The sequence below is a fragment of the Suricata suricatta genome, chromosome X (assembly GCF_006229205.1).
Source record: "Suricata suricatta isolate VVHF042 chromosome X, meerkat_22Aug2017_6uvM2_HiC, whole genome shotgun sequence".
Taxonomy (NCBI): Eukaryota; Metazoa; Chordata; class Mammalia; order Carnivora; family Herpestidae; genus Suricata; species Suricata suricatta.
Window position 1 is genome coordinate 94,720,750 of NC_043717.1, and position 15,584 is coordinate 94,736,333.

Sequence of the window (15,584 nt, forward strand, 5' to 3'; positions counted from 1 at the left end):
TTTCAGATACATGTCACTTATCAGACATATGGATTAAAAATATATTTTCCCATTTTGTGGGTAGCTTTTTCATTTTTCTTGATGGTGTCCTTTTGAAGCACATTTAAATCTTGATGATGTCCAATTTATCTTTCCCCCCCTTTTTTTTTACATGTGCTTTTGGTGTTATATCTAAGTAACCATTGCCAAACCCAATGCCATATGGATTTACCCTTATGTGTTCTTCTAAGAATTTTATAGTTTTAGCTCTCATATTTAAGTCCTTGATCCATTTTGAGTTAATTTATTTCATTTTATTTTATTTTATTTTGCAAAGGTAGGGGGAAAAGAGTGAGAGTGAGAGAGAGAGAGAGAGAGAGAGAGAGAGAGAGAGAGAGAGAGAGAGAGAATCCCAAGTAGGCTCCACACAGCCAGCACAGAGCCCAACATGGGATCAAAATCATGACTGTGAGATCATGACCTGAGCCAAAGTCAGGAGCCAGATGCTTAACTGACTGAGCCACCTAGGCACCCCTTGAGTTTATTTTTGTATATGGTGTGAGGTAGGGGGTTCCACTTCATTTTTTGGTATGTGAACATCCAGTTCTCCTGGTATCATTTGTTGAAGAGATTATTCTTTCCCCATTGAATGGCCTTGGCACCTTTGCCAAAAATCAACTGACCATAGACATATAGGTTCATTTTGGTCTCTCAATTTTGTCCCATTTATCTTTATATCAATCTAATTCCAGTACCATACCCATTGATTACTGATGCTTTGTATTAAGTTTTGAAAAGGGAAGTGTGATTCATCCAACTTTGTTCTTCTTTTTCAATATTGTTTTAGCCATTACGTGCCCTTTGTATTTCCATATAAATTTTCTGATCAGGTTGTTGATATTTTTTAATTAAAAAAATTTTTATTGATAGTTTGTTACCAAGTTGGTTTCCATATAACATCCAGTGCTCTTCCCCACAAGTACCCCTCTCCATGACCATCACTCCCCTTCCCCTTCCCCACCCCCTTCAGCCCTCAGTTTGTTTTCAGCATTCAAAGGTCTCTGATGATTTGCCTCCCTCCCTCTCCCCAACTCTTCCCTGCCCCTTTCTCCTTCCCATGGTCTCTTGTTAGGTTTCTCCTGTTAGACCTCTGAGTGACAACATATGGTATCTATCCTTCTCTGCCTGACTTATTTCACTTAGCATGACTCCCTCTAGGTCCATCCATTTTGCTACAAATGGCCAGATTTCATTCTTTCTCATTGCCATGTAATACTCCATTGCATATATATACCATGTCTTCTTGATCCATTCATCAGTTTATGGACATATAGGCTCTTTCCATGATGTGGCTATTGTTGACAGTGCTGCTATGAACATTGGGGTAAATGTGCCCCTATTCATCAGCACTTCTGTATCCTGTGAGTAGATCTCCAGCAGCGCTATTGCTGGGTCATATGGGAGTTCTACTGATAGTTTTTTGAGGAACCTCCATACTGTTTTCCAGAGCGAGCAGCTGCACCAGTTTACATTCCCACCAGCAGTGTAGGAGGGTGCCCATTTCTCCACATCCTAGCCAGCATCTATAGTTTCTAATTTGTTCATTTTAGCCACTCTGACTGGCATGAGATGGTATCTCAGTGTGGTTTTGATTTGTATTTTCCTGATGGTGAGTGGTGCTGAGCATCGTTTCATGTGCCTGTTGGCAATCTGCATGTCCTGTTTGGAGAAGTGTCTATTCACGTCTTCTGCCCATTTCTTTACTTGGATTGTTCGTTTTTTGGGTATGGAGTTTGGTGAGTTGCTTATAGATTTTGGATACTAGCCCTTTATCCTATATGCCATTTGCCACTATCTTTTCCCATTCTGTCAGTTGCCTATTAGTTTTTTTTTAATTGTTTCCTTTGCCGTGCAGAAGCTTTTTATCTTGATGAGGTCCCAATAGTTCATTTTTGTTCTGATTCCCTTGCCTTTGGGGATGTGTCGAGTAGGAAATTGCTGTGGTTGAGGTCAAGGAGGTTGTTTCCTGCTTTTTCCTCTAGGGTTTTGATGGTTTCCTGTCTCACATTCAGGTCCTTCATCTATTTTGAGTTTATTTTTGTGTACAGTGTAAGAGAGTGGTCTAGTTTCATTCTTCTACATGTTGCTGTCCAGTTCTCCCAGCACCACCTGCTAAAGAGGCTGTCTCTTTTTCATTGGATACTCTTTCTTGCTTTGTCACAGATTAATTGGCCATACACTTGTGGGTCCAGTTCTGGGTTCTCTATTCTATTCCATTGGTCCATGTGTCTGTTTTTGTGCCAATACCATTCTGTCTTGATGAGGACAACTTTGTAGTAAAGGCTAAAGTCTGGGATCATGATGCCTCCCGTTTTGGTTTTCTTCTTCAATATTACTTTAGCTATTCGGGTTTTTTTGTGGTTCCATATGAATTTTAAGAAAATTTGTTCTAGCTTTGAGAAGAATGCTGGCGCAATTTCGATTGGGATTACACTGAATGTGTAGCTTGCTTTGGGTAATAATGACATTTTAACAATGTTTATTCTTCCGATCCATGAGCATGGAATGTTTTTCAATTTCTTTGTGTCTTCTTCAATTTCTTTCATAAGCTTTCTATAGTTTTTAAATAGGGTTCTCACCCAGCATGGAGCCCAACTAAGGGCTTGAACTCACAACCCTTAGATCAAGACCTGAGCTGAGATTAAGAGTTGGATGCTTAACCGACTGAGCCAACCAGGTACCCCAGCTTGTCAGTTTCTACCAAAAAGAAACCTAGCCGGGATTTTAATAGGAATTGTGTTGGATCTGTCACTCAATTTGGAGAGTATTGCCATCTTTACCCCCTTATGCTTTTTCAATAGCAACAGGCCCTGCTAGCTTCCCTATCAGGTAGCAGGTGGTATAATAGCCAGAGTTTGTTGAAGCCAAAGTTTGTTCATTGGGTGAATTTCATTTTGGTCCCAGGCTACATTGTCCACTACAGAGGCCACTGGCTACCTGTTGCTGTTGAACACTTGAAATACTGCTAGTCCAAATTGAGATGTGTTCTACATTGAAAGATATGACTGATTTCAAATACTTATAACAAAAATGGAAAATATTTCATAAATAATACTAGTATTGATTACACATTGAAATGATAATATTTTAGATATGTTAGTTTAAATAAATATGCTATCGAAATTATTTTGCCTGCTTCCTTCTACCTTTTTAATGTGCCTACTGGAAAATTTAAACTATCTGTGTGGCTTTTGTTGTATTTATTTTGGTGGGGGGATGTTGGCTTCTATTGTATTTCTGTTGGTCATCACTAGTCTAGGGATTTTTAATATGCAGTTAATGTAGAAGAGCCATAGAGTGAGATTTAGGATATTCTGGAAACCCCTGAACATCCATGCAAAACCTCGTGCCCATGAATGTGCATTAGTTATTTACTGTTGTGTAACAAATTTCTCCCAAATTTAGCAGCTTAAAAAAAAACCAAATATTTATTACTTCACAATCTGTGTGTCAGGAATCCAGGTGTGGCTTATCCAGTACTGCACTGATCTGAGAGCCCGTGTGAACATGGATCTGCTTCTACCCACGTGGCTGTTGGCAGTTCTCAGTTTCGTGCTAGCTATTGAGCAGAGATATTAGTTTTTTGCCATGTGACTTTCTCCACAGTGCAGCTTACAAGATGGAGGCTGGTTTCCTCAGAGTGAGTGAGCAAAAGAGCAAGAGAGTGAACAAACAAGATGGAAGCCACAGTCTTTTATTATTATTATTGTTGGAAATTTTATATAAGAAAGCTATATAGTCTTTTTGTAACCCAATCCAACACTTTTGCCACATCCTATACATTTGAAACAAGTCACAAAGTCCAGCCTACACTCAAGGGGAAGGGAGTAGTCAAGGGTGTGAATACCAAGAAAATACTGGGAGCCATCATAGAGGTTGCCTATCACAGTGTATCTGTGTGGGTTTCTTTCTAGAGAGACCTAAGCTTTTATATGATTCTTAAAGAAATCTTAGGGGTGCCTGGATGGCTCAATCAGTTGTGTCCAACTTCAGCTCAGGTCATGATCTCGCGGTTCGTGGGTTCGAGCCCCGCGTTGGGCTCTGTGCTGACACCTAGCTCAGAGCCTGAGCCTGCTTCAGATTCTGTGTCTCGTTCTCTCTCTGAACCTCCCCTGCTCGCGCTGTCTCTCTCTGTCTCTCAAAATTAAATAAAATACATTAAAAAAAAAAAAGAAATCTCAGACCACACCTCACTGCCCCTCCTTTCCCAAAAAGGTTTAAGAACTAGTTTGGAGGGAACTAAAACGGAAGTTTTGACTAAGGAAGAGATTTCCTTCCAAACTTTCACTGCTAAATACAAAATTTAACCACTTGGTCATGTTTTAAAACATGGGACCCATATAAGATGAAAACTCAATATACACTTAAGTAAAATGATCACAAGGTTTGTTTTCTCACAATTTATATAGTTTTCTCCCAGGTACATTAGAGTTTCTGAGCTGCTAATGTTCTCTGTTACCCCCAATGGCATTCATGTCTCAAGAAGGATCAATAGCCCTGTGGTTTTCTATGACAATAGAGTTGAGATGCAAATATAGATCTCTCTAGTCCCACTGGTTCTCTAGTGTCTGGACTCTTCTCCAGAGAGCACAGTTTCTCCTCATAATCTCTCAGGCAGGGTCCTCTATACTCAAAAGACACCAGAGCTTCTGGAATGGAGCAATGAGGCCCGGTTGAGCCAAGTCCTTGTGGCCCCATCACTTAGCACTGCTGGAGTTATGGTTCCAATCTAATTAGCTCCTACTGTAGGTAAGGTATTAGTTTCTCCTCACTTATACTTTGCTGCCTTTGTCAACATCTCTCCTTGGTTTTAAAAACCAAGTGTGTGAACCTCTCCTAGAGTTGAGATTTCCAGAGAAGGGTCTTAGCCAAACCTCAGTGATGAGGGTAGATAAAAGGGAATGCCCAGCCTCTTTATTCTGCCAGCAAGTGGAAGTGAAAGCATTATATCGGGCCAGATATGCTGTTATTCTTGGAAAATGGTTCCTGGATCCAGTGGTTGAATTCTTTCTCCTTATAGTGAAGGACTGAGCAGACATATGAAAAGTAGGTCCCCAGATATGTGCATTAGTAAGCTCCGAGGGGGAGAAGCAAGAGCCTGTGTTTGAGTCATTGCAGAAAAAAAGAGAAGATTTCATTTGAGTAAATGTATTTTTTTTCTCTTCGGCCCTTGAAATGAGTCTCCATCTGTTTCTCTAAGGAAAATTCATGTCTTTTAGGACTCCTAGGAAATGGCTATTTGAATAGGTTCCCTGCCAACTGCTCTAGCTCTTATCTTCCAGTCTCCAGGCAATTTAAAGATTCTGCAAGGTATTTATTGGTCAGGTTTTTGTCACAAGCATTGGTGACAGGAAGGGTTAGAGATAAGAAAGTAGAGACTCTGATATGGAGAAAGTTCTAGATTCTGGCTTGGCAGATGCTCTCATGTTTCTGATCTTATTCATGGACTAGGACCAAGTGAGTCCTAGATTGAAAGCCAGGAGGCCCTAGGCTCTAGAACCATCTCAGTTCCCTCATTTACTGTGAGGCCTTACCTTCTCCATCTGTTGGCCGAAGGGGCTGGCCTAGTTGACCTCAAGGGCCTGTTTGCTCTGCCGCTGGATGATATCCATCTCTTTCTGGGTGCAGCATGCAGGATAGCACATGCCAAGAGTGAGGAAACCCACCCTCTGGGCCTTGAACTAGCAGCAGCAGGAAGCTCTGCCGGTGCCCTTGTGTGAGAGGCATAGGCTCAGATACTCTCAGACCCCAGCCAGTCTTACTGGAGCACAGCCCCTGGAGACCCCAAATGTTACACCTCCACCATCCAAAACAGCCATCCTGATTAACAATAGAAAAACTGTGGGGGGGGGGCTCAGGCAGAAAATCAACATTCTCTGAGAGCTCAAAGGAGGCCATGGAATTCACTTCCCTTTGAAAATCAGCACCTAGGAGTGAGTATGCCCTTAAACGTCTAACTGATGCTTTTTTTCCACCCTCTCTCCCAAATCTCAGTTGTTATAAGAATGTTCAGTGGGTTTGGAATTATTACAAATAAAAAATGCCAGAAAGATTTTTGGATAAGAAACACTAAGCTCTGCAGCTTCCGGAGAACTCAGAGAGGAAGAATGTGGACGGCACTTGAAACCAGTCCTGGCTGGCTGCCTACTCAGAAGCTTCCAGTTTCATCTGGACTCCCAGGAACATTATGGATGGCACCTCTGAGGAGCTTGGCAACCGAGGAAGGTGGGCTCAGCTGTTCTGACGTGCCATTTAGAGTTTAAGGCCAAAAGCAAAATGAGACCCTCAGAAGACCTTTGGGTTGAGCCGCATCTGCTTGCTGGCTCCATCCCACCAGACTTCTGGAATGGTCTGGGCCAGATCGTGCGGAAGGCCTGTGACTCACTGGGTTGCAGAGCAATCAGATCAGGCTGAAAGGTGTTTTCTCAAGCAACAGGAGAAAGGCCTGTGGCTTATAGACTAGGAGGGGGAGCCGTGCGTCAACATTGCCAAGCCCAAACACAAGGAGCAAGGCATCACTGGGAGGCTTCTCTCGACAAGCTGTGGGCTCCTGCTGGGAGGGGGTGTAGGATGTGGGTATGTGAGCGGGTGGACTTCCTGCCACACTGCTGGGAAAAGGCACTCTGTAACTGAAGCTCTTGTTAGGATTAATTGGGTGGACAGGCCTGGCAGGGCCTTGGAGAACATGAGTACCCTTTTCCTTAGGTCTGTGGCCGGCTCAAAGCACAGGCTTCAGCTGTTCTGCTCAACTCTTGGGAAGCCTAAGCTCCCCTCACAGTTTGGCTATATATAACCTGATCTTTACACACTCCTCATTCCGCTCCCCAACTCCTGCTGGGCTGTAACTGATACTCATCTTTATAATGAGCACAGACAGGCTCTGAAACCTAGGTTGTGCCTAACAGTTGATTGGTGACTTCAGTTAAACTTGAGTATCTCCTGGGAGTGACTGTACTGGGATCCCACTGGGCCTCACTTCCTGCCGTAGCTAAAGGATGAAACAAAAGTGACTGATATGAGAGGTGTTGGGAGACAACTGGAAATGAATCATGAGTCCCTAGATGTAAAAGATGGGGGACTGGATTCCTACTGCATGGTCAGGCACAAGGAGGTCACTGACAAGGTTTTATAAAGGCTATTTCTGAAGAAGTAAGAGACAGGCAAGACAGATTAAGAACCATCTTTTTCTCAGTGGTCATGAAGGCTGTTGGCCTTGGCCATGTGTGAGTTTTCAGTGATGCTTCCTTCAAAAGGAGCATTGATTCTTGGCTTCTAGTGAAGCCAGTGTTCAATTCTTAGTGTCCATCTCAGTCTCTTTCTTCAAGTTGGCCTCCTGGCTTCAAGCATGAAATGTTTCGAAGAGGGTGACATAGAGAGGAGGTTTGGAAGCCCTGAGCCTTTTCTTGTGATGCCTCTGAGAGATTCTTTTGATGCAAGAACCACAGCCCATTTGAGGCTGAGGAGACTCCTCACTCTGACAGGTAGAGTCTTGTGTTAAGTCAGGTAGTGCTGGGTGGTTACAAAGGCCCTTTGGATCCTCTGTGCCCTCTGTTCCTGCCCTGTTTGCATCGTCTCTCTCAAAAATAAACTAAAAAAACCACATTAAAAAAATGCTGTCCTGCCCATTCCCTCATGTGAGCCTCAGGACAAGCCTGAATAGGCAGTACAGGACTTCAGAACATAATGTTTAATGGTCTCCCCCAGTTTCATTAAGATATAATTGACCTACAACACTGTGCAAGTTTAAGGTGTTATGACCAGATGATTTGATATATGTGTAGTTTGTGAAATTACTATCATGATAAATTTAGTTAACATCCATCATGTCATACAGTTGCAAAAATTGTTCCTTGTGATGAGAATCTAGTGTGATGTTCCTCTTTTTTAAAAGTTTGTTTATTTAAAAAATTTTTAATGTTTTATTTATTTTTGAGAGAGAGAGAGAGACAGACAGACAGACAGCTTGAGCAGGGGAGGGTCAGAGAGAAGGGAGATACAGAATCCGAAGACAGCCTCCAGGCTCTGAGCTAGCTGTCAGCACAGAGCCTGATGCGGGGCTCAAACCCACGAACCGTAAGATCATGACCCGAGCCGAAGCCAGATACTTAACCGACTGAGCCACCCAGGCACCCCAAAAGTTTATTTATTTTCAGACAGTGTGCATGAGAGTAGGGGAGGGTCAGAAAGAAATAGGGAGAGAGAGCATCCCAAGCAGGCTCCATGCTGTCAGCGAGGAGCCCGACACAGGGCTTGATCCCACGAACTGTGAGATCATGATGTGAGCCAAAGTCAAGAGTTAGATGCTTAACTGACTGAGCCACCCAAGCGCCCCAGAGAATCTACTGTAATGTTCTTACTGATACTTTGGTTGACTTGATGATAGGCACTGAGAAGATATAAAACTTCTACACTTTTCTAAGGTTTTCTCAGAACTCATGTGAGGGATCCATGCTAGGGAACCAGAGATTTTTTGTGTGATCATGGCCATAGGGCTCAATGGGTGTCTGAAATGCAGGAAATGAGACCATCAAAACTAGAAATAGCCATTTTGATGACAGAGAAAATACCAAAGTGTATCAACTTAAAGAGCTAAGGAGATGAAAGCCCACCCTTGGAAAGGAGTTTGCGGCAATCAGGTTGGGACAGATTCTAGTTTGTTAGGAGCCCAAAACTGTGTTATAAATACTCACGATAATCGAAGGACAACCGTTAACGAGGGGTTTCTGAGCTGAAGACGTTGTAATGAGGCAAACTTTTTATAATCCAACAGATTTGGCAAAACTAAATACGTCCTTTTCCTTTTATATGTATACATACACAGTTTACTGATATCCCCAGAATTAAATTCTGAACCAAAAACATACTGGGAAAGCACTGAATCTCTCTTTGATGGTTCAGAGCCCTGATTGCTCTAAATAAGGCATTAGAGAAGACATTCACTTAGGAGTTTAGACAATCCATGGCCGTTTGCAAACAGCTCTATTTTTGCTGTTACTAGACAACACTTTTGCCCTGTTGTGTTTTTACAACTATAGCCATACTCACGTTCTAGAAAGTTGTGAGAGAATAAACCTTTCTTGTTGGTAAAATGGCAGAAAACAACACGATATGAGTGCAGGTGAAGCAAGCCCAAGCTTACTAAGGAGTACTCTATCGGCAGTGTGTCAGACCTGAGGATTATGGTCAAGTGTGAAGTCTGGTAGCCTCGCTGTATGGACGTGGGGACCGATGGTACTGGTTGTCGGAGGAAACGTGAGTTGTTTCCACCCCATCTTCCAGCGCTGTGGCCACTCAAATTGACATTCATTCCGCAAACTTCTGGGGTGGTGCCTTGTTAAGAGTGGAGCTCAGTGTTCGGTGAGATCCTGGGCTGAATGGTCTCGTTGACTATAAGCAGAAGACACACATTCTGATTCAGAATTCCCTGGGCTCCAGAAGCTGCTGCTATCACAGGGATGGTGTCAGGCAGGCTATGCAGGAAGGATGCACCTTTTTATATTTTCCAGAAGGTTAAAACGGCATCACTGTCTATTGAACATGAAGTAAACATAATCAGCCCCGTGAATCGTGAAACAGAAGTCATTCCTCTATCTGTTCTGTGACAGGAAAAAAAATCCCAAACAATTTGTATAGAGAGGGCAGAAGAAACCCACTTCTTTTTTTTTATTAAAAAAATTTTTTTAATGTGTTTTAAAATTTATTTTTGAAAGACAGCACGAGCAGGGAAGGGTCAGAAAGAGAGGGAGACACAGAATCTGAAGCAGGCTCCAGGCTCTGAGCTGTCAGCACAGAGCCCGACACAGGGCTCGAACCCACAAACTGTGAGATCATGACCTGAGTGGAAGCCGGATGCTTAACTGACTGAGCCACCCAAGGCCCCCTGAAAAAACCCACTTCTATTAAATCCAAGTAATCTGTGCCCTATCCCCGTCCGTGTTTTTTGTCTTGCTACTTATACCATTGCTCCTTCAGGGTCAAATAAAATCTGCAAAGCCTCCATCTCAGAAGCACCTAAGTCAGCAGTCGCTCTGACTTCTGCAGAAAAGAGACCTTTTCATTTCCAGGGAGATAAACCTGGCAGTGTCATCAGAGGCACAAAATGAAGATTACCGAGGGCTGGGAGTATTTTCCAGAGAAGGAACTTCCTCTCTGCTTCCTTAGTGAACTCTGCGGTGGTTGTCTTGAGCATTTTGGCTTGGGGGCACGGGGAGAGGTGCCACTTCCCCCCCTCCCCTCAGAGAACAGCACAAAAGGGGGTTTACCTCATTCCACTGTGGGAGTTTGCTCTGTCTCCTGGATGGTTCAGTGTAGGCCCATGTCTAGACTGATTACAAAAGCACCAACAAAACAAAATAAATACCTAACATCTTACAGAAAAGGCACGAAAGCAAACAGTATGAGCGAGGAGAACAATGCCTCTGTTGTGACAGAGAGTCTTCCAGAGGATGACGGAATTCTCGCACCCCAGGTTCCAATTTGTAAGGGCAACATTAACCGTCTCGAAGCAGGCCCTGGCTTGAACGCATTAATTTGGAAAGGCAATGTGTTCTGTTAGATAAGGGATTTTTTTTTTTCCGACTGCCACGAAAATCAAAATGAAGATCAGTACAACTAAGTCCGCCCGGACGCATGCAGATTTCAGAAAACAGCCTTGAATCTTAGCTCAGCAATGCAAGCATGTGTTAATTCTGCACTTTCAAGGTGACGCAGTATATGTAATGTGATGGAGAAGGCTCCCAGTCCGTTCTGACTCTGCACTTACCTTGCTGTGTGACCTGAGGTGTGTCTCTTGGCCTCTCTGGGCCTCAGCCTCTACATCTGTAAAACGGATGAGTTTGGGGGTAGCATTGTGAGTTGAGGACACCAACAAAGCAGAGTAAATACAACAATTTCATTGCCTAAAGGTACTGGAGCCTGGGGGTTTTCATTCCTGAAGAAAGCTATAATTATCATTTGTCCAAGAGGGCTCTGAAATATGCTATCTCAAGCTGAAGCTCCAGTTAAGTGACTGTCACTTCAGAAGCACGTCCAACTGACGCTAGGTCGACACATAACTGTGTGGCAAATATGCCACATGGTTGAAGGCACATTTGTTTAGCCAATGGTTCGTGTAGCCTAAGGTAGGGCACTTGGCTCATTTGTTTAGTTTCTCAACATGTATTTATTGAACACCTACTATATGCTAGGCCCTGGAGAAATGTTTCTCCCGGAATCTTGTGCTTTCCTTTTTCCTCCTTCCTCCTGCCTCTTCCTTCTTTGACTTTGGTTGTTTGTGGCCCCAGGTACAAAGGGTTGAGGTACAGATGCTGCTCAGTTTGTGGTGTATCATCAGAGTTGGTCTGGATGAGCCCCGTCTCTTGCTTTGTTGACTCACTCATTACTCCTTTTTATCCCCTGAGCCCACTCCCATGTAATGGCAACCGTTCTAATAAGGTCAGTGTGTATTTCTCAGTGTGTATGAAGTTTTGGAACATGTGTGTTGTCTTCCATGAACGTATCTTAATTCATTTCAATGCCAAGATGCTATACAGTCTATTTGGTTTCTTGGTTTCTTTTTTCACTCACGCTATGATTTTACAAAATATCCCCACTGCTGGCTATACATATTGTCCATTGCTTCTGCTTGCCACGTAATACTCCCTGCACCCCCCACATTATGCCTCTCCCCTCTCTCCGTGGACAGGCACCCTGGTGTCCAGCATGGCCCAACAACGAAGAGCCTTGTGTGTGGTCCACTAGGGCCCTCTGTCATGCTGTTCTGCCTGAGACGCTCTTCCCGTTTTATAATCTGGACAATTTCTACACTTTCTTCAAGTCTTCTCAACTTGCTTTCTTTTAAAACGAGACGATTTTTATCCTTTCTTTTACGCTTTCTTCAAGGGTTATATCCCTGACTCATCGACCATAATATGTTCCATTCTGTTCTCCTGTGCACCCCATATACACTCTTGTTATAGTGCTTATGTTGAAGTGATTTCTTTTTTTTTCTTAATTTATTTTGAAGTCATCTCTGCACCCTGCGTGGGGCTTGAACTTACAACCCTGAGATCAAGAGTTGGGTGCTCACTGCCTGGGCCGGCCAGGTGCCCCCTGAACCATGATTTCTTGTCCGTCTCCCCCAGTGTATGTGAATAAAATCCACATGACGTGGGCTCTGGCACAAAGCATTGCTCAAGTGGTATTCATTTAATGACGACTGGATCCATTAACCAATTATTAAGCACCAACTATATGCCGGTCCTGTGCTCGATTTTTAATATGAATCATTCTAAGTGAATATATTTATTTCTAAATCCATAAAAGTGAATGAAAAGTAATGAGCATATTTTGTTGGCTCCTGGGCCAGCCTAGCAGACCTATTTCCAGACTAGTGCTATCTCCTTCCAAGAGGTATAGTGTCTTCAGATTTTCTAGAACTTTTCTTTGGGGAAAAAAAAAAACATAGCCCATAGCACATTCTTTGGAATCTTCTCAGGGAGGCCTTTGTTTCCTGAAGGCAGATCTGATTTTTGGAAGCAGCTAAAAGCCACTTGGCAGCGAATCCGGTGAATGAGGTGGATGATGAAGCCGAAGAACATTATTTTCGGTTCCAAACAAGGTGTGACTATAAAGAACCGAGGCTCATTTTCTTAGTGCATAAACTGGCTCAAGAGCAACTTCGAAAGAAGTCTTCCAAAAATGTGGCCTTGGCAAGAAAAAAATCGCTCTAGTACGCGCACACACACACACACACACACACACACACACATTCTCTCTCTCTCTCTCTCTCACACACACACACACACACACACTCTCTCTCTCTCTCTCTCTCTCTCTCTCTCTCTCTCTCACACACACACACACACACACACACATTCTCTCTCTCTCTCACACACACACACACTCTCTCTCTCTCTCTCTCTCTCTCTCTCTCTCTCTCTCTCTCTCTCTCTCTCTCTCTCTCACACACACACACACACACACCGCACAGTGTATAGTGTCTGCTCCAATATACAGACAAGTAAAATCCAAAGCCCTTGGAATTTAGTTGTAAAAACTCAGCCACACAAATCCGGGCTAGAAGAGACCTCACTTGGCAGCCATTCTTGCAAAGACATCTGGGGGTTTCAGTTGGCCCAAAGCGCATCATGCACGCGGAGAAAGCCGCGGCGTCTACGCAAGCGTCTGTTTTCTGGGACTGCGCTGGCGGAGGCCGTGGGCTTCCGTGGGAACGCAGCTGCGCATGCTCCGTTCCGCTCAGGCGCCCGCAGCAGCCTGGGCTCAGGTAGGAGCAGGACGGCGTCAGAGGCCCACTGACCCACTGGAGCACGGAGCAGGGCTGAGGGGATGAGGGAGCGGTCTCGATCAGCAACGACAAAACAAATCCAGAAGAGGCATGAGTCAGTGATTGAAAATTATTGAAGAACAGATGTGTGGAAACTGACATCTGCTTTATCTCGTGTTGGGCTCTCTGGAAGAACCAATGGGTGAAAAGTCTAGGAAGGCAGATCTAGGCTTAGACGAATAAAGACTGATTCCTCTTATGGAATTGTATGTTTCCGAAAGATCTCACGTGTGTGAATGTGCATATACAGAGAAAGAAAGACTGGAAGGATATGAATAAAAATATTTAAGAGTAAATACCTATGGGGGATGGAATTATGGGGTAAATGTCCTTTTTAAAACTTTATATAATGTTGTATTATTAGAATTTTTATTACTGGGGCGCCTGGGTGGCTCAGTCGGTTAAGCATCCAGCCTCGGCTCAGGTCACGATTTCACGGTTTGTGAGTTCAAGCCCCGCATTGGACTCTGTGCTGACAGTGTGGAGCCTGCTTGAGATTCTCTCCCTCCGCCTCACCCACACTCACATGTTCTTTCTCTTTAAAATAACTAAACTTTAAAAACAGACTTTTTATTATCTACATATATTTCTTTTGCATAAAATAAGTTTGCTAACGTTTGGAGGTAACCAGCCATCAAATAGGCTACTTTGTGACCTGGTGAGAGCCCTGCCTCGGGAAGTCATCAAATGAAGATCATGGGAGGAGCCAGCAGGTCTTTCCCAGCCTAGGGATTCCATACGTCACTCTACGATTTAACCTTGTTCAAGTACCAGAGCTGGGCTGCTGGAAGTTCACACGTGCGTTCAATGAGAAAGAGGCCTGGAAACTTCCAACAAGATAGGCCAACTGCCCAACTGCCGGGCCTATTCTAAGGACCAAATAGTCATCTTACCATAATTCATGTGTAGGAAGTTTAAACCAAGGGTAGAATAAACACTTCAAAAATGAAAAGCCACCAACTAGCTGTGATACTGGATTCTGAACTAGAAGCATAAAAAATAGAAGCTAGGAAAAGGCATGGATAGAAAGTGAAAAGAGACAGGCTATTGGGTATAACAAAATGTCAGTACGGGCGCCTGGGGGGCTCAGTCGGTGAAGCGTCCGGCCTCGGCTCAGGTCAGATCTCACGGTTCGTGGGTTCGAGCCCCACGTCGGGCTCTGTGCTGACAGCTAGCTCAGAGCCTGGGGCCTGCTTTGGATTCTGTGTCTCCCTTTCTCTCTGACCCTCCCTTGCTCACGCTCTCTGTCTCTCAAAACTAAAAACTAAAAAGAAACTGTCAGTAAAAGACGGCTGAGTGTCCGTGCTTTGTAAATGGGGACGGTTATCCATGGGAATCTCAAGCATTTAGCTGAAACCGGCAGGCCGGGGACATCCCAGACGAGCTGCCTTCTGTCATCATCACTTAGCCCTGATGGACCCAAGCTGGAAGACAGTGTACCAAGACCGCAGACCCACTGGCTGGCTTGGGTCGTGTTCTGGGCACTGAAGCAGGTCAAATATGACCTTAGGCTCCAGAAGTCCTGAGAGGCGCACAGCACACACGTGACGTCAGTGCTGGGCAAGACAACGGTGCCACAAAATTAGAGCAACAAAGACACTAGACATCTTGTCCGGATTCTCCACTTTACAAGAGGGAAAGTGAAGCCTGGAGAGGGGAAGTGAGTGAGAAGGGTGTGTCAGAGCTGACAGTCCTGGGGCGCCTGGCTGGCTGTCGGTGGAGCATGTGACTCCTGATCTGGGGGTTGTAAGTTCGAGCCCCATGTTCGGTGTAAGGATTACTTAAAAATAAAATCTTAAAAAAAGAAATAAAAGTTGACAATCCCTTTAATCTCCCAGAGATGAAGAATGGACGTTAGAAGAGTCTCAGAACCACAAATTATTTTTACCACATTAAATAAAAACCTTCCTGCAGAATGACACGTTCAGTTAGTAGGCGATAACTCAGCTCTGGTTCCTTATGGTCTGGTGTTGTTATAATCACACTCTGAGTCCAAGGAGGAAACCTCTGCAGTATTCAGGTTTCCTGAATCCAAGAACAAAGGTTCCTACAAATCCCGTTCAGACACAGAAATAACGCTACACCCCACGTTTCCAATGTGTGTTTGTGAAAATATCTGCAAAGGATAAAAATAAATATTGGAGACCCGGGGTCTGCAGGAGACCCGACAGAAGTGGGTTGGTGACAGCAGGATTGCAGGGGGGGGGGGGGAGGAGAAGTT